At 40.7% G+C, this 7,389-nt stretch overlaps 1 protein-coding gene across 4 annotated transcripts in view; it reads right to left on the reverse strand.

The window, feature by feature from the left end:
* TET2 (tet methylcytosine dioxygenase 2) overlaps positions 1-7,163 on the reverse strand; it is a 143,919-nt gene extending 136,756 nt beyond the window's left edge. For 2 of the 4 annotated variants that reach the window (XM_019962356.2, XM_070791124.1), the window contains exon 1: positions 6,899-7,163. The gene's annotated coding sequence lies outside the window, so the exon portion shown is untranslated. Of the gene's footprint in view, positions 1-6,033; positions 6,252-6,898 lie in introns of those variants that run through there. The other 2 variants (XM_019962357.2, XM_070791123.1) reach the window with 2 other exon arrangements.
* Positions 7,164-7,389: the final 226 nt, after the last annotated feature.

Consider the following 7,389-nt stretch of genomic DNA (forward strand, 5'->3'; position numbering starts at 1 on the left):
GTGTCTAACTTGAACCTGGCACAAATATACAACAAACCTACAAGTAAATGCTATAATCATACTCTTAAAAGGTATCTCTGGGTCATTTCTATAGCTATTCCTTGAAAAAGAAATGATTACAGTAATTATATGAAGCCAAGACATGTCCTCATTGAGTATAACAACAGGCACACGTTATTAAAGCTGAATGCTTCAAGATCACTGGCTCTTCCCCCAGAGCTGTTAACAGTCATGGTATCAAGGTAAGGGACCCAACTGGCATCTTTCTCAACAGGATAAAAGAGAAAGAAGTACTGCTTAAGAAGAAGAATGTTTGGTATCTAGAAGTATATAAAGTTAGAAATTAAAATGAAGTCAAAATAATGTGTCAAAAATAATGTCCTAATTTCATAAGGGCTATTCCTAAAAATCTGAACTCATTTTACCATTAACAATCTGTAAAATTTTGTTGGTGTTTCTAAAGACTGGCTATATGTTGCAAAACATGGAGAGCCATCAATGTTCAGATTCTTTTTCCCACTTGTCCTGGCATCACAAAGACTTCTGCCGACCAGTTTCTTTTCTCAAACTGATTTCACATGTATATTGTTAATAATGCTGCTACGAATATTCAGACACAAGTTTTTGTGTAGATAGTTGCATGCATTTTAAGTCTCCTTTTATGAATTTCCCTACATAGCCTATGTTACCGCTACATGTTTATTATTAGTGGTGATAGAGTATAGTGGTTACTCCAGTACTCTTGCCTGGAAAATCCCATGGACAGAGGAGCCTGGTGGGCTGCAATCTATGGGGTCACTAAGAGTCCGACACGACTGAGCGACTTCACTTTCACTTTTCACTTTCCTGCATTGGAGAAGGAAATGGCAACCCACTCCAGTGTTCTTGCCTGGAGAATCCCAGGGACGGGGGAGCCTGGTGGGCTGCCATCTATGGGGTCACAGAGACTCGGACATGACTGAAGCGACTTAGCAGCCGCAGCAGCAGTATAGTGGTTAAAAGACTGACTCCAGAGACAGACTGCTTAAATTCAAATCCTAACTAAGACATGTACTGGCTGTATGAACTTGGGCAAGTTATTTAATCTCACTGTGTGTTAGTTTCCTCTCCAGAGATAGGGATAACACCACCACCACCTATTTCTAGAGTTGTGATAAGAATCAAATGATGTAACCTGAAATGTCATAAAACATTATAACAACTTAAAATATTTGAATAAACAAAAACCTATATTCTGATACACATTTTGATAAGGCATGGTAGCACAATCACATGATTGATGAAGTAAAACTGTGTTAAACTTCTGTTTTCAGGAGGGAAAATGTTTAAAATTATCTGATCAAATGATTACATTATCAGTGATTAAATTATCTTTGAAATGGTATATGGAATGAAACATACACCTACACAAACATTCAAGTCAAATCTGAGTAAGGTTGGTAGACTACATCAATGTCAGTCTCCTGACTGGGATATTATACTACGGTTTTGCAAAATGTTACCACTGGGGAATACTGGACAGAACGTCCATGTCCAATTATTAGTTCATACCAATGGCATGTGACTCTACAACTAGCTCAAAACAATTTTAAATTTAAAAATATAAATTTACAAAACATCATTCAACTGTATGCTTATAATGGGTGGCTTTTATGGGACAACTGCCATAACCTGTAGAAGTTACATTAAGGAAAAAGCAGCACCATTGCTTTCATCACTGGTATCACCAAACACCTTTTACTTTGCTTTTCTCTTATGCATTGAGAACAGATTACACATTTTCTAGTTAAATGACATTTTTTAGCTACTTCTACATCATTCATTGTATCTTTTCCCCCTCAGCTTTTATTTCGAGTAACTGACATATAACACTGTATAAATGTAAAATATACAATGTAACAATTTATAATAGGTAAATATTAGGAAATGACTACCACAATAAGGTTAGTTAACACATCCATGACCTCACATAGTTATGAGCAACTTTCAAATATACAATACAGTATTGCTGGCTATAGTCACCATACTATGCTTTCAACCCAGCACTTATTCATTTCATAACTGGAAGTTAGTACCCTCTGAGCACCTTCACCCCATCACCCCTGACCCCCAACAAATTAAACCTGGACCTAGTAGTATACCAATAGATTCTATTAGGGAATAAAAAGACATAGAACATAACTCTTTTTTATTTATTTATTTATTTTAATTGGAGGCTAATTACTTTACAATATTGTAGTGATTTTTGCCATACATGCACATGAATCCGCCACAGGCGCACATGTGTCCCCCATCCTGAACCCCCCTTCCAACTCCTTCCCCATCCCATCCCTCAGGGTCATCCCAGTGCACCAGCCCTGAGCACCCTGTCTCATTCATCGAACCTGGACTTGCGATCTGTTTCACATATGATAATATACATGTTTCAGTGCTATTCTCAGAACATAAATCTTTCAACAGACATAAATCTAACTTGAAAGAAGCATTTATGGTATTTTTAGTGAAGCAATAACTTCATTTTCTGTCCTAAATTGTCCTCCAAAACACTTCATCCCAATTCACTCATCTTTTTACTTAATTCTCAGATTATCCAAAGCTTGAATTCAAGTCACTTTGAGGAACAACCCTTAGTAAGTATAAAATGTTGATTTCCAAATTCTTAATACTGCAGGTAGGTTGACATTATCACTGAATTTATTTTTACACAAAATATTCAAAATCCACCTACCATCTATCTATAATTCTTGAAACCTGGCGCACTTAACTGCATTTCATGACAAGTGGAAAAGGTATAAATGAAAGCTGATAGAATTTACTATTTTGGAATGGGCAACCAAAATCTATTTTACTGAGAAAGTATTGTATGTCTATCTTAGGATTTTTCTGCAATGCACAATTTAGGATAAGAATAATGCTGGAAATAAGCAAAGACACACAATTCTTTTTTGGCTGCTAGTCACAATGATTCAGGTGTATTGCTTTACCCTCTTCCTTTCTGAAACTCTTCTCTCCTACAACATACCAAAACAACAGATGCACTATGTAACCTTCTTAAATAATGCCACAGTATTCACTGAGTTTTGGCAGTGAATCAAAATAGAAATTGGAGATCTAGACCAAGTAAATACTGTATATTTGGCAAAATCATTTGTGGTTGTGTTCTTCAACACAGTTTCCAAGATAACCACCAGCTCTACTTGGCAACCTTACTCTCCCACAGTTAAGACTCCATTTGTAAAGCTGGCTTAAGAGATATTTTCTTGCTACTGGCTCTGGTGCCATTACTACTCTTAAGAACTACTATGCAGTGATGGCCTAAGAGTTGAGAAAATGTTACTTTCATGAACCAATACTGACAGCTAGCTGATCCAAAGTTTTAACCTGTCTCCATGACTCAGAAAGATTAGAGTGGAACAGTCTACATGGTTGTTTACAAAAGAAGTCTCTTCCTAGTGAAGATGGCTAGGTAAGACTATTAAATTCTTCTAACTAACAACAACATCAACAACAAAGACAACAATTGAACTCTTGAAGTAGAAGGAATTAGGGCAAGGAAAAGCAGATTGAACACTTTCTAAATATTGGACATTTTAAAAACTGTGAAACATCTAAAGCTTTTGAGAACATTTTATGGTAATTTCTTGAGAATTCATAAGAATATACTAACTTGGATTTGGGCCAGGATGAAAAATAAGGTGTTCTGCCAGGTGTTTCTGTGAATCATAAGAACTTCTTAATGAGTCAGCAAATAAGGAAATACATTTCAATAGTGACATCTGGCTTACAGCACTGTGTATGGGTGGAGCACTGGAGAAATTGATAGAGAAATTCTAACTCCAACAAGTGAAACCAAAACATTAACTCCAGTCTTTGTTATCTAAGTGCCCAAACAGAACTCTGGAAGTCTGTCATAGCAACTCCTGGGCAGCCGCATTTCACCTGCTGGGAGTGACTCGGACCTGCTAATGTCTACATCCATGTGCCACTGAATCAAAATCCTATCAATCCCGTTGGCTCCTGGCATGGACCAGCACGAGGCCAGACCTAATCAGAGCCCTAAGAAGTTTGGTAAATGTGTGAATTTAAACAAGACAAGAGACTTCCCTTATTCCAAGTTAATTTCTCATTAAGCATTAGCTCAATTTTTAAACATAAGCAAAACAATATTGTAGTTTAAGAAAAACTATCTATCTTATTATTCTCCACTATGACTCCACTACAATTCAATTACCCAAAACAGGTCAAGCTGTGAGATTTTTGAAGAATCCAGGTAGCACTGACTTTCACAAATATGGTAAACAAAGAGCTGAGGTTATATCTTTCATTGTAAACTATTCCATAGTAATTCAAATAATTTTTCTAATAAAAGAGAACACTTTCATTTGGATTAGTGAATAAAATGTACAAGTCCTTCTTATAATCATTGAAGTCCCTTATACAATATTCATTAGTAGCTACTTTCAGAAAAGTCTAAATTGGATGCTGGGAAAGAACAGGCCTTCATGGTCACATTCAAAATGATTAACCAATGTAGATATTCTTATTTATCAATGTGAGCAATAAATATTATATCTATTATTAGTTGAATAGCCTGAAGACAGTATATACAACATTGGAAAAGTCCCCCCAAAGTAGTTAGTGACATCTGGCTAACTACTTTGCCAAGAGTAGTTAGATACTACTCTTGGCAAAAGGAATTATATATTTTAAATTCTCAATTGCTGGGATAATTAACCACAGTTTTCTCAACAGATAGTAAGCATTTCTGCTAAACTCTTTAAGTGTTTTCTTTATTATCTGAGGACAAATAAGAACAACCAAATGAGCTGTTTCTATTCCACAAAGATGAATAACATGTCTCCCTTGTAATCATGCATCTACAACGATTAAACTTAACTGCTTTCCAGAGATCAAAATGTAGAGTTACAAAGTGAATTACTAAGGACAAGTAGTTTTGGAGATGGGATTTATGGAACAATGTCCATTATTGCGTTTTTTCCCCATCCATCTTTTAATTGTATACATGACTTCTAAACTTGTTTGACTTTCCAATCCTTCACTAACACTTCTCTGTTTAATAGCATTAAAATATCAGTATTTATTATGTTGAAATGTATATTCTACTTCAAACCTATTATGAAACACACAAGCAAACAAGGAAAAGAATATAACTCCCCTCCAGTATTTCGACTTTCCATTAAAATGCAAATATAATGATTTCATTAGCCAAGCAACAATACCCACAGCCTTAAATCAAACCAAACCATAGCCAGTATCTTTCCTATATACATTTCCAACTGTCCCTAAGATAGAATCTTACTTTTATGTTGGATCATTTATTGATGAATATTTTTGGATTTGGATTTGTCATTATCTATCCCTGATTGGAGAAAGAAAAGCATGATGTATGATTTGAGATTTTAAACTGTGGCTCTATTCTACTCCCTAGACAGGCAAATACAAAAACATTTTACTAAATTTTAAACGACTGGAAAATGACCCCTTTTCAATTCCTAAACAGTACAAGGAGGAGGAGAAAAACTCACTCAATACAATTAAAAGTATGTCATGAGGGCAACAGCCTGTACATTTCACTTATATTTCACATTCGACCTTCCCAGCAGTCCATCCAGCCCACACTTTATTTTGCCACAGATAGAAAACTCTCCGTAGAAACTTAGCTTAGTATCACTAGAAAAGCAGCCTCCATGAACAAGATTCATCAAGAGTCATGTATGAGTAAAGGAAGAAGGAGAAAAAGGAGAAAAGGGAGAAGAACGGGAGGAGAAAAGGGACACACAGAGAAAGGCAGAAAGATAAAAAGACCAGAGAACTGCGAAAAAGAGAAATTTGGATGAGACTGTTAGAAATGTGTTCTCTGCTTCTCCGTTTCTTCACTGGGATTGGGTTTCATTTCTTTCTGCGCCCCTGACCTTGCAGTCTTCCAACTCACCCCTCTCCCCCCGTCCCCGCGCCCGCCCGTCTGCCCCCTCCCCCGGCCTGCGCCTGCCTTTGTGTCTGCCTGTCACTTACCGGTGAACCCGACGAAGCTGATTTGGGAAAAGCACAAAGCCAGGACACAGATTTGCTCACAAATGCTCTCACACACGTTCCCCCACGCTGAAAGGTACAGCCCATGGCAGAGCTGATGTACCTTGAGAAAAGTGGGGTTCGGGTCTTGTCTGGGGAAGCCAAGAAACTATTCTTTCCTCTCTCGGCTCCGCAGCGCTAACAAAACCCGCGGACTTCAGGGGGGAACGAAAAAAAAGAAAAAAAACAACAACCCCCGACCGAGTGGACTCCTGTTCCACTCGCCCTGACACTCACTGAGCGCGGCCCCCCGAAAAGGGGACACGGGGCAGGCAAAAGGGGGCGGACGCAAACGCACACTCAGATCCAGACCCCCAGCGGAGAAAAGGGTCGAAAACCACACGGTCCGTGTGCTCCCCAGGGGTGGGTGAGGATAAACCCGGGGCTCGTCTGCCTTCCACCGAGGGAGGGGGTGGGGGAAGATTCAAGGAAAAAGTCGTGCCCCCCGACAGCTGAACTAGTTGAGAAAGGAAAGCAGAGAAAAATCACTTTCCGGAGGATAAAAGGCCGGGAAAGCGGCCGGCCGGACTCACAAAGGTAAGTTTTCTGGGTGAGGAGGGCACGAGCATTAATTAACAGGAGAGAGAGGGGAACACACAACTACAGGTTTAAAAGGGGGGTGGGGGGAATTAAAACTATATTTGTCAGCCATGTTGAAGAGGCTCCAGTAATTTGTGAAGCTTCCCTTCTTCCCTCTTGGTATTTGCGGGTGACACTGCAGGCTTTGCTCCCCAGTCCCTGTGAGCCCGAGAGAAAGCGAAGGGGAGAGGAAAGGGAGAGTTTCGCGGCATAAGAGAAGCGCTCTGACCTCGTTCTCGTCCCTCAGCCTTGCAGCAATCCAGCAGTTTGCAGTCGGGTCTCCTTTCTAACAAATCCTAAAGGGCAGCCATCTTGCTTCCTTCTGCTTCTCTACGAAAGCAGCCTAGCCTCCGCATCAATATTCATAAGGCAGTTTGACGTCTGTTCTCATCACTCGGCGGGGCTGGCGTCTCGGGGCGGCCGCGGCAAGGGGGCGGACGTGACTCGCATGCGAGCCGGGCCTGGGCGCGCGGCGCTCGCGAGGAGGAGGCGGCGGGGCCGCCCGAGCACTGGCCGCTGCCGCCGCCGCCGCTCTCCGCCTCCTCCTCCTCCCGCTTCTCCGCCTCCTCCGCCCCGCTTCCTCCTCCTCCTCCTCCTCCTGGCCGCCTCCTCCTTCCCCTCCGCCCGGGCCTCCACCGCCGCCCCGGGGCTCTCGGCCCGGACTCCCCGGGAATTGGCTCCTCGCCCCGGGGCTCCCAGCACAAAAGCCGGAGGCACCTG

Source organism: Bos indicus, chromosome 6, assembly GCF_029378745.1.
Source record: "Bos indicus isolate NIAB-ARS_2022 breed Sahiwal x Tharparkar chromosome 6, NIAB-ARS_B.indTharparkar_mat_pri_1.0, whole genome shotgun sequence".
Taxonomy (NCBI): Eukaryota; Metazoa; Chordata; class Mammalia; order Artiodactyla; family Bovidae; genus Bos; species Bos indicus.